The sequence below is a fragment of the Cetorhinus maximus genome, chromosome 6 (genome assembly GCF_964194155.1).
Source record: "Cetorhinus maximus chromosome 6, sCetMax3.hap1.1, whole genome shotgun sequence".
NCBI classification, from domain to species: Eukaryota; Metazoa; Chordata; class Chondrichthyes; order Lamniformes; family Cetorhinidae; genus Cetorhinus; species Cetorhinus maximus.
In genome coordinates, this window is record NC_135884.1 from 54,572,859 (window position 1) to 54,589,210 (window position 16,352).

A 16,352-nucleotide genomic window follows, 5' to 3' on the forward strand; every position below is an offset into this window, starting at 1 on the left:
TGAAAGGCTATTGGAGCTAGGTGAGAATGTGGAGTTGAGGTTACAATCAGATTAGCTGTGACCATATTGAATAGCAGAGCAAGCTCAAGGGGCCGAGTGGCATATTACTGTTCCTTGTTCGTATGTTAATACTATCATGATCTCAGGATATCCAAAAATACTTTACAGCCAATGATGGACTTTTTAAAATGCAGTCAATATTGCAATATGAGGAAAGTCAACAGTCAATTTGCATGTAGCAATGTCCTAAAAATAGCAATAAGATAAACAACCCGATAACCTGTTCTTGATGGTGTTGGCTGAGGGAAAACTGTTGGCCAGATCACAGGAAGAAGTTCCACCTCTTCTCTGAGAAGTGCCAAGGGATAATTTATGTCACAAAAAATATTCTTCATGTGAAATGTAAGAATGGAACCCTGAGCCTAACTTTTAAAAACAGAGGTTTTTTAAGACAGAGACTAGATGTGACTTGAGCTCGCAGCCAAAGATGGCTACCAAATTTTCATCACTGTGCCCTCTGCACTCTAATCCACTGAGATGGTGACAGTGTGTCTGCAAAGGCCCATCAAGGACAATGACCTCAGGAGAATATGATTAAGCCACATCCTGTCCCCAGTACTTACCTCAAGTTAGCAAAGCACCAAGGCAATTACTTAGGACATTCAACAGGGGGTTCCCAGACATGAATTCATCAAGCTACAATGGGAATATGCTTTAAACCCAATCACTTGAACAATGGAACCCTGGCTGAGAGAGGTAATTCACAGATATGAACTGATTCAGTTACAAGGGGGAATATAGTAATAATGACCGTGTTTCAATCACTGGGTTATTGTCGTGTGACATACCCAGCCTTTGTGTGTTTAAGCTTCTGCTTTCTCTGCAGTAAGAGGACAAGTGGTTGAGCTGCTGATGAGAGATACCCGAGTGGAGGTCGTCCTTGCTCCCTCTCTCAAATGCCACTTACAAGCTTCCAACCCATTTTGCTGACTGTGAACATCCAGGGATGCCCATGCTGCAGGTAGATACTTCTTGAAGGAAATCAAACTCATACTACCAAATCAGCCATCTACATAATTAAATCACCATGACACTGGAAGCATCAGGATTTTTATTCATTCATGGGATGTGGGCTTTACTAGCTGGGCCAGCATTTATTGCCCATCCATAGTTCCCCTTGAGAAGGCGATGGTGAGCTGCTTTCTTCAACCGCTGCAGTCCATGTGGTGTAGGTACACCTACAGTGCTGTTAGGAAGGGAGTTCCAGGATTTTGACCCAGTGAAAGTGAAGGGACGATGATATATTTCCAAGTCAGAATGGTGAGTGACTTGTAGGAGAACTTCCAGGTGATGGTGTTCCCATCTATCTGCTCCCCTTGTCCTTCTAGATGATAGTGGTTGTGGGTTTGGAAGGTGCTGTCGAAGGAGCCTTGGTGAATTCCTGCAGTGCATCTTGTAGATGGTACACACTGCTGCCACTGTGCGTCGGTGGTGGAGGGAGTGAATGTTTGTGGATGTGGTGCCAATCAAGTGGGCTGCTTTGTCCCGGATGGTGCCAAGTTTCCTGAGTGTTGTTGGGGCTGGACTCATCCAGGCAAGTGGAGGCTATTCCATCACACTCTTGACTTGTGCCTTGTAGATGGTGGACAGGCTTTGGGGAGTCATGAAGTGAGCTACTCGATGCAACATTCCTAGCCCCTGACCTGCTCTTGTAGCCACAGTATTTATGTGGCTAGCCCAGCTGAGTTTCTGGTCAATAACCCCCAGGTTGTTGATACTGGGGGATTCAGTGATGGTAATGCCATTGAACGTCAAGGGGCGATGGTTAGATTCTCTCTGGTTGGAGATGGTCATTGCCTGGCACTTGTGTGGCACGAATGTTATTTTCCACTTGTCAGCCCAAGCCTGAATATTGTCTAGGTCTTGCTGCATTTGGACATGGGCTGCTTCAGCACCTGAGGAGTTGAGAATGGCGCTGAACATTGTGCAATCATAAGCGAACATTCCCATTTCTGACCTTATGATGGATGGAAGGTCATTGATGAAACTGAAGATGGTTGGACCAAGGACACTACCCTGAGGAACTCCTGCAGTGATGTTTTGGAGGTGAGATGAATGACCTCCAACAACCATAGTCATCTTCCTTTGTGCTAGGTATAACTCCAACCAGTGGAGATTTTTCCCCCTGATTCCCATTTCCTTCCTCAGTGACAGTCTCCATCTCCGACTTACCCCATGTGGATTTCAACTGAAGTTCCATCCCTCACGTTTCGAACCCACCCAGGATTACAGGTATCTCCGGGACATACAACGCTCCTCGGACTGCTGTTCTCATCGCATCCTGAGATCCACACTCAGTGCCATGCGCCACCATATGAACACACTCGACCTCTCCCTCCAGCAGCACCGACGCACCCTATTTCTAAGCTGCCCATGCCCCCAGTTTCATTTTATTCTTCGTCTTATCCGACGCCTCAACAAAACACTTTGTCTCTTTCTTTCAGGTGCAAAGGAAGCAAGCTCCAACAACTCATCGACACCAACACCCATCCAGCACCCTCCACCCCTGCCCGTCCCTCTGTCCCCATCCCACCTTCCAATCCCAGCCCCGGCCGTGTATTCACTATACCCGCTGACCTTCCCCTCTCTGATGCTGAACGTTCAGTGCTCAGCAAAGGACTTAGTTTCATACCCTTACGCCCTCATCTCAATGAATTTTGGGCGCGGCACGATGCTGAACTCTTCTTCCGCCGCCTTCGTCTCCGTGCTCACTTTTTTGGGCAGGAGTCCTCTCCCCGTTCAATGGATCCTTTTACCCACCTACAATATTCTCCCTCCACCTGGGCCCCTCCCTCTGGATTCTTACCTTCCCTTGATCTTTACATTGAGAACTGTCGGTGTGACATCAGTCGTCTCAATTTCTCTGCACTCTGACCTGTCTCTCTCTGAACTTGCTACACTCCGTTCTCTCAGGTCCAACCAACCCTGATATTGTCTTTAAACCTGCTGACAAGGGTGGTGCTGTTGTTGTCTGGCACACTGACCTCTACCTCGCAGAGGCTGAGCAGCAACTCGCAGACACTTCCTCCTACCTCCCCCTGGACCATGACCCCACCACTGAACATCAAGCTATTGTTTCAGGACTGTCACTGACCTCATCTCCTCTGGAGATCTTCTTTCCACAGCTTCCAACCTGATAGACTCCTAACCTCAGACGGCCCGCTTCTACCTCCTACCCAAAATCCACAAACAGGACTGTCCCGGCAGACCGATCGTGTCAGCCTGTTCCTGCCCCATGGAACTCATTTCTTGCTATCTTGACTCCATTCTCTCTCCCCTTGTCTAGTCCCTTCCCACCTACATCCGCGATTCCTCTGACACCCTACATCATATCAACAATTTCCAGTTCCCTGGCCCTAACCGCCTCCTCTTGACCATGGACGTCCAATCCCTCTACACCTCCATCCCACATCGGGATGGTCTGATCGCTCTCCATTTCTTCCTCAAACAGAGGCCCGAACAATCCCCATCCACCTCTACCCTCCTCCGTCTCTCAGAGAACAATTTCTTTAAACTCCTCTCACTTCCTCCAAATAAAAGGTGTGGCTATGGGTACCCGCATGGGCCCCAGTTATGCCTGTGTCTTTAAGGGGTATGTGGAACATTCCATGTTCCAGTCCTACTCCGGCCCCCTCCCACAACTCTTTCTCCGGTACATTGATGATTGCTTTGGTGCCGCTTCATGCTCTCGTCTGGACCTGGAAAAATGTATTAATTTTGCTTCCAATTTCCACCCCTCCATCATTTTCACATGATCCATCTCTGACACTTCCCTTCCCTTCCTTGACCTCTCCGTCTCAATTTCTGGTTATAGACTGTCCACCAATATTCATTACAAGCCTACCGACTCCCACAGCTACCTCGACTACAGCTCCTCATACCCCACTTCCTGTAAGGACTCCATCCCATTCTCTCAGTTCCTTCGCCTCCGTCGCATCTGTTCTGATGATGCCACTTTCAAAAACAGTTCCTCTGACATGTCCTCCTTCTTCCTTAACTGAGGTTTTCCACCCACGGTGGTTGACAGGGCCCTCAACCGTGTCTGGCCCATCTCCCGCGCATCCACCCTCACACCTTCCTCTCCCTCCCAGAACCGTGATAGGGTCCCCCTTGTCCTCATTTATCACCCCACCAGCCTCCGCATTCAAATGATCATCCTCCGCCATTTCCACCAATTCCAGCATGATGCCACCAACAAACACATCTTCCCTTCACCCCCCCCCGGCGACATTCCCCAGGGATCGTTCCCTCCGGGACACCCTGGTCCACTCCTCCATCACACCCTACACCTTAACCCCCTCCCACGGCACCTTCCCATGCAACCAAAGAAAGTGCAACACCTGCCCCTTTACTTCCCCTCTCCTCACCGTCCAAGGGCCCAAACACTCCTTTCAAGTGAAGCAGCATTTCACTTGCACTTCCCTCAATTTAGTCTACTGCATTCGCTGCTCCCAATGCGGTTTCCTCTACATTGGAGAGACCAAACGCAGACTGGGTGACCGCTTTGCGGAACACCTTCGGTCTGTCCGCAAGCATGACCCAGACCTCCCTGTTGTTTGCCATTTCAACACTCTACCCTGCTCTCATGCCCACATGTCCATCCTTGGCCTGCTGCATTGTTCCAGTGAAGCTCAACGCAAACTGGAGGAACAGCACCTCATCTTCCGACTAGGCACTTTACAGCCTTCCGGACTGAATATTGAGTTCAACAATTTTCGATCATGAACTCTCTTCTCCAACCCCACCCCCTTTCCACTTTTACCCTTTCCAATCCCCCTTTTTTCCAATAATTTATATAGATTTTTCTTTTCCCACCTATTTCCATTATTTTTAAATGTGTTGTAGTTGTACTTGAACAGCTTGGCTAGGGGTGTGACAAGTTTTGGAGCACAAGTCTTCAGTACTATTGCCGGAACATTGCCAGGGCCCATAGCATTTGCAGTATCCAGTGCCTTCAGCCATTTGTTGATATCACGTGGAGTGAATCGAATTGGCTGAAGACTGGCATCTGTGATGCTGGGATGCTGGGAACCTCCGGAGGATGCCGAGATGGATCACAAAGGGAAATTCACAAGACCATTGAATTCTGTCTGAAGCTCGCTGAGTCACTAACATCCACATGCCATATACTTTGTTTGTTTCCTTCAAATCTAATTTGATCAATCTACCCTTCCCCAGTCTATCATCTGTGTGTGTGTGTGTGAGAGAGTATTTTGAGTGTCTGCATGTGCAAAAAGTCGCAGCATATTTTATTACTTTGATCGGGTTAAGTATCATAAAGCTAACTGCTTTCTTTGCTAAAATTCAACAAAACATGTCTAATTGGTTCTTTTATGATCACCATACTCAGCAGGATTTTATCCTGTGGGTGGGCGCACGCCCAACCTAATTGGGTGTAAAATAGTGCGTGGTGACATTGGGCGAGCCTCCTGACATCACTGCGCACTTGGGCAACATTTCAGTTGGCAGACACACACGAAAGTCGGCAGCACGCCTCCCGACAATTAAGAGGCCTATCAAGGCCCTTAATCTATTAATCTAACCCTATTTTTTGCTGCCCGTCCAACCTTACGGTTGGCAGGAGGGTGGGCGCATTGGCCAGGCAGCCTTTTGATTTTTTAGCAAACCTCTTCTGCGGACAGGATGAGGTTTCCACAATGAAATAAAAAATAAATACAAAGTACTGGGCAGAATTTTTATTAGTTTCATGTTATTGTGAGTGAGTCCCATGTCGGGATACTCTTTTTCAGATTTTAAAAATCTTTATTTTTGATTTTATAATTGTTAGCTCCCTGCCTTCAGGGAGCTTTCAGTGTGCGCTCCCCTGCACATGCGCAGACTTTTGCACTCACCCTCCTCCCAGCCCCACCCCGGCAGCGCTGAGGTTTTCAGCGCGCCTTTCACACTAGCTGGCTGTTAATTGGCCAACCAGCATGAAATCATGGTCGGAGGCCGATTGGGGGCGGCGGACCGTTTCGCGGACGCTCCTGGGCCTGCCCACCGGGCCTGCCCGACGACCTGAAAATCCTGCCCACTGAATTGGTAAGCATAGCCTTTTTAAAAAATACTTGTTGCGGTTAAACGAGGAGAGGGAAAAGAGGGGAGCCATTCGACTCCTCCTCATCTGATCGTAACACCACAGAAGAGGGTAAATAAGACCTCGGTTTAACTTACGGGCAACAATGGACAAATAAATCCCTATGGTCCATCCAGCCTGTCCACATAATTGCGGTATGTTATATACCATTATACATACACTCTTCACTCCACCCAAAACTGTGAAATCTCTTGGTCGAGGCAAAACACGGATCAAAAACTAGATGACTCTGCATCCCCTAAAGTTCCTAATTTTGTTACAGGTGATGTTTGTCCTAACCAGAAACAGGTTCAGCTCTCGCTTGAAAACAGCTTGAAGTGTTAACCTATGGCAGTGTGCTCAAGTCCCTGGTGTGGCATTTAAATACACAACTTTTTGACATGACAGGAAATGCCATCACTGAGATAGCTCTGACAGCTAAAGGTGGCAATAGTTTAACAGGACAAAAGAATAGCAAAACTGATACCAGATTCAATAGCAGAAATTCATCATAACTAAGGGACTATGCATCACAAGTCTCAGAACAGAGCAAAGCAGAATTCAGTCAGAATGATAACAAAATAACATTTACACATGAGTGGTAAAAAGTCATTTTTTAACTCTAAATTGATTTACTGTTCACTTATTTCTGCTCTTGATTAATTATAACCAAGCAAAACCAATCATGATCACCAATTCCAACATACAACCTGCATACAATAATTTGTTGAAACACACTTGCACACACAGCACATGGGTTAAATATTAGTTGTCACGCACAAAGTCATTCTCTTTGAACATTACAAACTAATTCAAAGCAGTTAAATGGAAATTACAGTCAGATCCCTGCATCAAACTGAAATAACAGACTACGTTTTATTAATTTACAAATTAAATCAACAAAGCTAAAGGTAGCATTTTAAACTTAAGCTTCGCAAAATATCATGCTCATCAACAAATGTTTTATGTATTATAAGGGTAAAATGGATGCACTTTTCTGGTAAGACTCAAAACCTTTCATTGATTATGTTTTAAAACCCATAACCTATTTTCACTTCTACCAGGGATGGATCATTCACTCTTCTGCTCTTCAAGATCTGGATGGTTCACCTATCTTTGTAATAATCAAACAAAATACAAACTCTAAAAATTATAAAATGAAAGGAAAGTTATAAATTATTCATCCAAAATAAACTGTGAAGAGTCCAAAAGACTGACAAGATATTCAACAGTTAAATCTCATAAACAAATCATTGGTATTGTATCCTGTTTCGATTTGATTTCTATTAACACACTCAGTTCCAATAACTAATTACATTTCCTGTCATCATTCCTTTTTTCCTGACAATACAGCCAACTCCAAACTTTCTCAGATAGATATAGATGGAATACAATAAAAATAAAGTCTTGTCAGGTTGTGTAACGTATATGTCTATGTATACTCCATACTCAAATATAAAGCCACAAAATCTGTATAAGGTAATTATAACCAACTTGTCTCCAATCCTTGAAATATAAATTGAAATTCAATATAATTTGGCACACAAATTAATGACAAAGTATGAAAGACACTCAAGTGATGACATGGTAAGATACTTCTCTCACAGTTCAATGGCTGCACATCAGTGAATCAATAGAAGCTGACATTTAAGCATGTCTGCCATAAATGTGATTGGATTTATCAGTTTTCAGCCAGCTACTGATAAGGTATTTCAACCAACTGAGAAAATGATGGGCATTCAGCATAACATTGCCTGTCAGCTGAGAGATGCGCAGCTGGTAACATTTAAAGATTGTTCACAATATTAAAGAAATAGTTTAAAGCTAATATATTGTTATTTTGTAACATTCAGTGGTGTAAGATAAATATAAAACCATCTTAGACATATTGGATTAGACAAGTTAATAACTATAAACAAAATCATATCTGCTAAAACAAAAATCAAATGCTGGTAGGAAGTCAATGGCAGGCAAAAAACCATGGGGCGGATTTTTGCAACCAAGGTGGGTAGCTCAAGTTGAAAATTTCCTGGCTCATCACACCCGTCTTGCTAGAAAGTGCCCTGAATGGTGCGATATTTGCTCTGGGGAGGCGTGTGAGGTGTAACATGCAGTCGGGCCTGCTTCCCCCTGAAACAGAGCAGACGCCACCAAAGGGGAGGCAACCGAGTGCCATGGTGGGTTGGTTAAAAGGCCTTGGTTCTCTGGGACGTTGTCCCAGTTTTTTGGTTACAATTTAGGTGCTCTAGCCCTCACCCCTCACTCCCATCACCCCCTAAAGTGTAATGGGTTAATGTAAATAGACAGCCTACATCAGTGATGCAAGATCACATCACAACAGGGTATGCTGAGAGATAGTTCTATGTGAAGCCTCATTTGAAACCTTATCCTGTACATAATTAGAAGAATGTTTAATAGAAGTTAAAGGTGGCCAACAGCTTTAACTCCAGTGTTCTCACTTTACCCTAACCCAGGACAACCTAGGGCTGAATCATCGGCTCGGCTATCGGGAGCAGGGCCCGCTTGCCGAGGCGTAAAATGACCCACGGTGATGTCAGGTGTGCGTCCCGATGTCATGGCGAGTCATTCAGACTTTCAGTTCGGCGGGTACGCACCTGAGTCAGCTGCACGCCCGCCGAACTGTCAAAGGCCTATTAAGGCCATTTAACTCTCAATTAAAGTAATTAACGAAGCTGCTCATCCAACCTTAAGGTTGGTAGGCAGGCAAAAAGCCCAGGCGGCCGTCGCATTTTTCATGGAATCTCATTCACGGGCGGGATGAGGTTTCATGAATGATTTTAAATTTTGACAAAAATTTTATTGATATTAAGGCACATGTCCCAGCTTATGTGACAGTTTCACATGAGGGGACATGTCATAAAAATTTTCTCGCCACTTCATTGCACCTCTGTACCTCAGGGAAATTTCTGCGCTCTGTCGCACATGTGCGCAAAAGAGCACACTCCCGACTCAGGCAACCACACTGCACCCCCTCCCCCCACCCGCACAGGAAGCACACAGAACTTCCAGGTGCGCATCACGCTGGGAGGGCCTTAATTGGTCCATCCACGTAAAATGGTAGCGTGGACCCAATCGGGGGCGCCAATTGGGTCTGCGCCCACCTGCGCCTGCTCCTGCCCAGCCCACTCAACAGGCAGAAAATTCTGCCCCTAAGCTAAGGCCCACAATGATGATAACAGATCCCCACCCCTAAGCCATCTCCATGCCCCCATGCCAACTCAATGCCAACTCATACCCTCACCAACCTCATAGCCCCCATGCCAACTTATCACCCTTCCATGCCCCTTCACCAAGTATACACTCAGTACAGAACCAATAAAACTATAATAACAATGGCACTGCTTAAAGAAACACCTGTTTATAATTTTTTGGAGAAGAACTGGTGTTCCTGCAACCTTATATAAGTGTCAATAAAACTGACCATTAAAGCATCAATAACCAAAGCTTTAAACACTTGTCACCTCTTAATCTTGTGCAAATAAGCATTAAGACGTTATCAAAAGAGATAGCATTATAACCGCATAGAGGTGTCAATCAAGCAAAGTCAACAGTTCCCTGCAATTGTGTAAACAAACTCACTCACATAATCCTTTTGTAAAAGCCTGGGCTCTTAGCCAAGAATGCTTCATGAGCCTCCCTGTTAGTCCAGGATGCTCTTTTGTAGCCCACTTGTACCTGCTGAATTGTCAGCTAATGTGGATTTCACCACTGAAAAGCTTGCCCAACTCGTGACCACATGTGTCTCCCGTGCATGCCTGCCAGCACTTTAAATTTTAATTATCATTGCCTGAGAAGCAGCAAAAAGCAAGAGATGGAAGTGGCACTCACTTCCTGTTCCACCATCAAGAGCATTGCGCCAAGGTTAAAATCCTGCACATAAAGTGTGAAAATTAATTTCTCAATATTTAATTGCCTGTTTTTCCCCAAAAAATGTAATGTATAAGTGGTTGAATCTATGAAATCCCTTCAGAAAGTTCTAGTTTTTGATGATATATTCAATCGTTTTGAAAGATCCCAAAGCTCCTAAATCAAATTCAGCTTTACATAAATAGCGGACACTATAAATAAATTACACCACTTGAGGGAAATCTGGTGGAGCTCAATGGTTAAGAAATTTTGCAATGTCTCAGTGCTAATACCAAGTGATCAGAAACCTGAAATCTGTTTGAACATTCAGGCAAAATGTCAAAAGAGCTATCAGAGAAAATAAATTGGACGTGGCACATTTCTAATGAGAAGACTTTAGTGTGAAACACTAAAATTTATTGGGTTACTTGATCGAAAAGTTTATTGGACATACCATGTGACTGAAGAAATGTTTATTCATTTGAGTGTTAAACCACAAAGATAACCTTAAATCCCAATTGATAAATGCAGATCATTTCGTCGCCTTGAGCACACAACCCTGCATGGTTTGCACAAACAGGCTGTGCCCTGAGTCAAGGACATTATGCTGTATTTATCTATGTTAAAATACATCATCTGGGCCTATTACCCCATTGTATCTAGATCCACTATATTTATTTCAAACAAAAACAAAAATACATGGAAAAACTCAGCAGGTCTGGCAGCATCTGTGGAGAGGAGTACAGTTAACGTTTCGAGTCCACATGACTCTTCAACAGAACTAAGGAAAAATAGAAAAGGGGTGAAATATAAGCTGGTTTAAGGGGGGGGTGGGGGGTTGGGACAAGAAGAGCTGGATAGAGGGCCAGTGATAGGTGTAGATAACCAAACGATGACACAGACAAAAGGCCAAAGAGGTGTTGAAGATGGTGATATTATCTAAAGGAATGTGCTAATTAAGGGTAGAAACCAGGATGAGCAAGGTACAGATAGCCCTAGTGGGGGTGGGGTGGGGTGAAGGAATCGAAAAAGGCTAAAAGCTAGAGATAAAACAATACATTTAAAAATAATGGAAATAGGTGGGAAAAGAAAAATCTATATAAATTATTGGAAAAAACAAAAAGCAGGGGGAAAATCGGAAAGGGGGTGGGGATGGAGGAGAGAGTTCATGATCTAAAATTGTTGAACTCAATATTCAGTCCGGAAGGCTGTAAAGTGCCTAGTCGGAAGATGAGGTGCTGTTCCTCCAGTTTGCGTTGAGCTTCACTGGAACAATGCAGCAAGCCAAGGACAGACACGTGGGCAAGAGAGCAGGGTGGAGTGTTGAAATGGCAAGCGACAGGGAGGTCTGGGTAATGCTTGAGGACAGACCAAAGGTGTTCTGCAAAGCGGTCACCCAGTCTGCGTTTGGTCTCTCCAATGTAGAGGAAACCGCATTGGGAGCAACGAATGCAGTAGACTAAGTTGAGGGAAGTGCAAGTGAAATGCTGCTTCACTTGAAATGAATGTTTGTGCCCTTGGACGGTGAGGAGAGGGAAAGTGAAGGGGCAGGTGTTGCAGCTTCTGCAGTTGCATGGGAAGGTGCCGTGGGAGGGGGCTGAGGTGTAGGGGGTGATGGAGGAGTGGACCAGGGTGTCACGGAGGGAACGATCCCTACGGAATGCCGCCAGGGGGGGTGAAGGGAAGATGTGTTTGGTGGTGGCATCATGCTGGAGTTGGCGGAAATGGCGGAGGATGATCCTTTGAATGCGGAGGCTGGTGGGGTGATAAGTGAGGACAAGGGCGACCCTGTCATGTTTCTGGGAGGGAGAAGAAGGTGTGAGGGCGGATGCGCGGGAGATGGGCCGGACATGGTTGAGGGCCCTGTCAACCACCGTGGGTGGAAAACTATATTTATTTGTTTTAACTAAGGTCCTTACACCAGTGTTTTGCTTCATGTATTCTGTGGGCGGTACCTTTGATGTCTTTGTTTGGATTGTTGATAAGGGTGGTGCACTGCAGCAACCCAAAAAACAACCCCTGCAGGACTCCAGAAGCAACCTATCCCCATGCAGCATTTCCACTATTAATAATCACTCTGGAAGGTAATTTTAACTTGACATGATGGTATAAAACAGATGAGATCTGATCGGTCATCTGTTATACATCCCACTCTACTTTCTTTTCCATTAAAGAGGTGTCAAATGCTCAGATGTTCGAATATCACCTATATTACAACATCTCCAAAAGATATTTGGGAATGCAACCGGTTTTTTATCTAACGGAAAATCTGCCCACCACACTCAACCTTGTTGAATAGCCTTCATCCAGTGCTTTATATCAAAGGACATAGATACACAATGTCAGCCAGGCTTTCAATATCTATTAACTTGGAAACTTGCTCAAAAGTTCATTTGCTGTGGTGCCAGTGGGTGTGTGGGCGGGGCGGGCTGCGTGGGGGGGGGTGTTCTTTCCAACTTATTGCAACAAGCCCAGGTGCTAGTGAGCTGTTAAATAAATGAGCAACTGACTGATGGACCACAGGCCCTATTTCCCTCTTATCTGTGAACATCTCTTTTCAGGTTACACAGTTTTAGCCAGAACCATAATAACCACAAACACTTGTACAGTTTTAAATCTTAGTCAATAGAACATGAGATTTTTGTGCTCCCCTTGGATAGCTTAGTTGGTAGAGTGGAGGACTGTAGGTGACTGTAAAACTGGCATCCTCAGGTTGCCGGTTCAATTCCGGTTCAAAGGAAGGTGGCTTCGTGGTAATATCACTGGACCAGAGGCCCAGGCTCTGGGGTTTCAAATCCAACTATGGCAGCTGCTGAGAGTTATTTATAATTAAATAACCCTATGTTGTATTATTTGTAACCTAGCATAATCTTCAGTAGTAACCATTTAAAACTTTTGCCATATTGTGTGAATTACCTGACCCTACCATGAAAAATCCCCCAGAATAGTCGTTAACCTAATAAAACTGAAAAACACCTGGTTAACACTGCAACACCAAAAAACCATCCCCTTGTTCATTGCCCTTTAGTTAGTTCTGATTATACCTTCTAATACTTTCAAGTAAGATCAGTCACTATTTCTCCTCAGTTATTTTCACAGAAAGTTGCATATGCGTAAACAACAGACTGAATTATATTGCATCCATTCCTCAACGAGCAATGCAAATGCTGATGTAATTGACTAAATAACCAATGGTCACAGGATAATATGAAGAGGTGTTCTGATTCCTCAGTGATATTGAAGTAGCATGCACTGGCCTGTAACCAATTTAGGATTATATCTATGTTTGCAGTTCACTCTAGTCATTGATCAATCTATGCACCATAATAATTAAAAGGAATAATTTCCCAAATTTTCTCAAGACATATTAAATATTAATGCCTAACAGAATAATTTTCAGTCAAGTTTTGGAAATATTTTTGCACTGTGTACTGCTTGTGTCAGCGCTTGGCATAATAATGCAATCCCTGCCAAGATTAAAACAAAGGGACTAGAGCTATCAAAAAAATCCAATGCAGATGCAAGAGGCATATAATTGTGTGAAACCAGCTGTAAGAATGTGGGAAAGGATGACAGAACAATTAATATCAAACTATATCTTTTATTGTTTTTTTTACAATTGAAGTACATGGGCTGTCAATTGAGGTCACTTAATACAGTTTATTAATGAAGAAACTATATATATATATATACTATAACATTATTTGTATACACACACACCTATATATATTATTGCTGTTTTAGAGAAAACCTTTGCACACTTTCGCAGGTCATATGACGCTTAATAGGTTGCATGGCACTTACATACATTGAGTCATGTACCAATTCTGCAGCATTGTGACAACTTGATGATAGGGTGGTTGAATTCTTGTCAGGAGGCTTTAGGCACACTAAGTGGGAGTCTGAGAAGTTTAATTGGGTATTGGTTAAGGCATCAGCTTTGACCTATAAAAGGTTCAGATAAATTGGAAAGGTTGTTGCAGCAATGAGAGTTTAGGCTGTACTGAGTGGACCTGTATGCCTTCCAAAGATATTTCTAACGTCATACTCAATGTGTCCTTTCACCTGCTCTGACTGATAAATACCCTATAGGTCATTTATTTATATATAAGGTGGCAGGGGGTGGATGTACTGGACTTGAATGCTGCTGAAAAAGGAGATATGATGCCAAAGCTTTTCATCTTGCACTCATCAGGAAAAACACAAAAATGTCAAATTTCAAATGATCACAAGATTACAGGAGAAAATGGAACTGATTGACTGGCAAGTCAACCTTGATTAGTTGTTGTGTTGCCATGGAGAAAGCAACGGGGACTGAAAAGCTCCCCAAGCTCCTGGGTAATTAAAAAATGAAGCAAGTCTTGTACATTTTCCTCTTGTTTTCAAAGAGCAGGTCATTGTGTATGGATATATGTCGCTTCTGGAAAGCGTGAATGAGCCATGTTATGAACTCGACTGATTGTCTTAAAATGGTTGTTAGTGTAGCTATTAGCACACTCAGGATAGTTTAGCAAGTGCTACTCAATCACGGAATCACATCTAACAGTAGACATTTTGTTTTGGGTTTTGCAAGTGTGGCCTGGTTAAGTATGGTCTGTACTTTGCCTATTACAAACAATTGAAGGAACATGTTGTTTGTTTCACAACAAAAACAGAATTACCTGGAAAAACTCAGCAGGTCTGGCAGCATCAGTGGAGAAGAAAAGAGTCAGAAAAGAAAAGAAAACATGTTGGACTCGAAACGTCAACTCTTTTCTTCTCCACTGATGCTGCCAGTCCTGCTGAGTTTTTCCAGGTAATTCTGTTTTTGTTTTGGATTTCCAGCATCCGCAGTAGCTTTTTGTTTTTATCTATGTTGTTTGTTTCGATCAGCCAGTCATTGGGAAGAATGACTTACGTACCTGGCATCGCACTGGCACTGAAATTCATACACAACATTGCTCAACTGTATGGTAAGTAGAATGTCTTTTTAAACTAATGGAAGCATGAAATGGCTTACTGAGCCTATTGTTAAATTTTGAGATACCTTGCCTTTCCAGGGCAATTTTTCAGATGTGAAAAGCCTTTGTGAATTTACATGATACATAGCGAACAATGATTAGATCAGGTTAGTCATTGTCCCATGGGATAGCTTTGATGCACTCTATTTCTGCATCAAACTTGCAAGGTGAGCAAATGGTCAATTTTATAGCGCATGCATATTAAGCAGTGAAGGTACACTTGCAGTAGACAGTAATGGAGAGCCCATCTCAACTAGCACATCAAAGGAAGGGAGCGAGTTAAGGCTGCTCCATCTCAAAAGTGAATTTGAGCGCAGGACGGAGCATATTAAGGTGCGTAAGGAAATCCTTACATGTGGCTGGAAATTCAAAGATTGTGAGTGTATCTTCTACATATCAAAAATATGTATGGGACAGGAGGTCGGGGCTCATTTAATCAAAAATGTATCTACTGTTGGATGTGATTTCACAATTGGGCAGCACTTGCTGAACAACCCTGAGTGCGCTAATAGCTACACTAACAACGAATTTAGTATAATCACTCAAGCTTGTAATGTGGCTCATCTACACTTGCTAGTGGCAACATACATTCATACGCAGGAATGCATTCTCTGCAAACAAAGGGAATATATACAAGATTTGCACCTTTTTTAAATTACCCATGAACTTGGGGACCCCAAAGTTCCCCATTGCTTTCTCCATGGCAACACCTTGACCAATCAGAGTCGACTTGCCAACCAATCAGCAACCTTTTCTCCTGTAGTATAAATTTTTGTGCTCATTTGAAATTTGGCATTCTCGTGTTTGTTCTGATGAGTACAAGATGAAAAGCTTCAGCAACATGTCTGTCTTTTCAACAAAACTCAAGTTCTGCACTACCAAGCAACTATTTGCACTTGACTAGAGTACAGAAGAGAAAATTAAAACATATTTTTTCAAATTTTGGTGGTGGGGGGACTCTGTAGCAGTTAAAAATCAGGGGAATTTTTTTAGGCATCTCATTGCTGTGAAAATCATCTGTGTAGATGAATGCATTCACTGGTCATCTTTCCACATACCAAATACTGCCCATTTTTATTCTGTTACAGCATGTCCAGGGTCACAGCAAGCATCTGGAAGAATATTGAAGGGTACTGAATAGTGCAGAGATTGAGCCGGTGGGGGGAAGGGGGGTCGGGTTGGACTAGTTGGTTCATTTGGGGATAAGCCATGGCGGAGACTTGTTTGGCCAACTGATCCGATTCCTTTCTAGAACATTCCTTGAACTAATAAAATTATTTACTAAATAAAGTCAGACAATAGTAAAAGAATAGGAAGGATAAAATTGGTGGCAAAATGAAAGCAGGGCC

At 43.6% G+C, this 16,352-nt stretch overlaps 1 long non-coding RNA gene and 1 other non-coding gene across 2 annotated transcripts in view; one reads left to right on the plus strand and one right to left on the minus strand.

Annotated features, from left to right (window-relative positions):
- The window catches only part of LOC144681326 (uncharacterized), a 748,068-nt gene that overhangs the window by 456,906 nt on the left and 274,810 nt on the right, over window positions 1-16,352 (minus strand). The window lies entirely within an intron of this gene.
- Window positions 12,654-12,743, plus strand: trnay-gua (transfer RNA tyrosine (anticodon GUA)). Its single transcript is given in 2 exon segments — window positions 12,654-12,690; window positions 12,708-12,743. It is a non-coding gene; the product is annotated as a tRNA-Tyr (tRNA).